This window comes from Formica exsecta, unplaced genomic scaffold (genome assembly GCF_003651465.1).
Source record: "Formica exsecta isolate Colony F162 unplaced genomic scaffold, ASM365146v1 scaffold613, whole genome shotgun sequence".
NCBI classification, from domain to species: domain Eukaryota; kingdom Metazoa; phylum Arthropoda; class Insecta; order Hymenoptera; family Formicidae; genus Formica; species Formica exsecta.
In genome coordinates, this window is record NW_021853374.1 from 1,266 (window position 1) to 2,648 (window position 1,383).

The following is a 1,383-nucleotide window of genomic DNA, read 5'->3' on the forward strand; positions in this document are numbered from 1 at the left end:
GACATTTAGCATTATAATTATAACGTATTGTACAACAATAGGGGATTAGCATTGGCAAAAAATTTATTTATTCTCATTTCATCATAAAGTTTCATACAAGTCCGTCAATGCTTATTATTAATCTTTGCGAAGCAATAACGGAAATATCGCAACAAAAATTAGAAACAGCTTGTGCCTGCACAAAAAAGTCGGTGCGAGATGATGTTGCTTCGTCATTGGCTCCGCCTCTGAATAATAAAGAGTCATCTTATCATAACAGGTTTTCGATATTCTGAACATTATTCAAGAAAACCGCATAAGATAATAAGAGCGGCGAGCGCGCGCAACTGGCTACAGATTGCTTCCGAATTCGGATCGACTCCATTCGAAGTTATCTTCGCTAATATAGTCTTTTCTTTTCGCTATCAAAGTCGCTTGTTTCGTTTGCAACCGCGAGTTTAATCGTTAGTTATATTCTAGCCCAAACTATCTCTGTAAAATACACCTATAAATATTCTGTTAACAGTGTATTATCTATTTTTCGAGTGGGATTCAATCATCAGATTGGAAGAAAATTCGTATATCACGATAAAAGAGTTTTGGACGGCGATTAAAATCAGGTAAATAAAATAAATCTTATCTGTAAAAAATCTTGTTTGTAAAAACTAAAAATTTGAAAAATTATAAAGAATTAAAAAAAGTTATCTTCTCAAGAAATATAAAAATAAACAGTAATAAATATAAACAAATATAAATATAAATATAAATATAAATATAAATAGTAAAGATGACGTTTATATATTCCCTTATTGTTATATAAGTATAATTATCAAATTGTCGAGAGAATCGCTTCATTTAGCGAACTTTTTGTGTGATATAGAAAAATATATATGATTAAACATTCCTATTAGACTGATAAAACCAAGCCGCAGAAAATAACTCCAAAAATCGGAGAAGAATGTATTACATAATCACGTTAGAATATATATACAGGGTTTCTGGTGAAGATTGTGCCAATGCTCGTGAGCAGGTAGAGCACAGTAAACTGAACAGAAAAGTCCTTTACCATTGTTAGTTCTTACGCTAGTATCTTTAAGGACACACACAGTTTAGTGGCGCCATCTATACTGTATGGATCGTAAGGATCATCGATAACGAAAGAAAGATCCATTATGGCGACTTGTGATCAAGAACGTTAAGGGTCGGCAGGAGTGACGGCCAAACTCCGAATTGATATTGGAGACCTCGCGCGGTGACAATGCGAAACTCCGACTTCAGGATTACCAATCTGAGAAATAAATTCTCGATCTCTATGTAGAGGTATATGTCCATAGAGTGAGTCTCAATTGCGCACATTACCGATCGGACACGACAATATTTCCCAATCGGACACAGACCCAATCG

At 34.3% G+C, this 1,383-nt stretch overlaps 1 protein-coding gene across 1 annotated transcript in view; it reads left to right on the plus strand.

The window, feature by feature from the left end:
• The first annotated feature begins 315 nt into the window (after window positions 1–315).
• The window catches only part of LOC115242594 (short-chain dehydrogenase/reductase family 16C member 6-like), a 6,721-nt gene continuing 5,653 nt past the window's right edge, over window positions 316–1,383 (plus strand). Inside the window, exon 1 of the mRNA XM_029818991.1 lies at window positions 316–599. The gene's annotated coding sequence lies outside the window, so the exon portion shown is untranslated. The remainder of the gene's footprint in view (window positions 600–1,383) is intronic.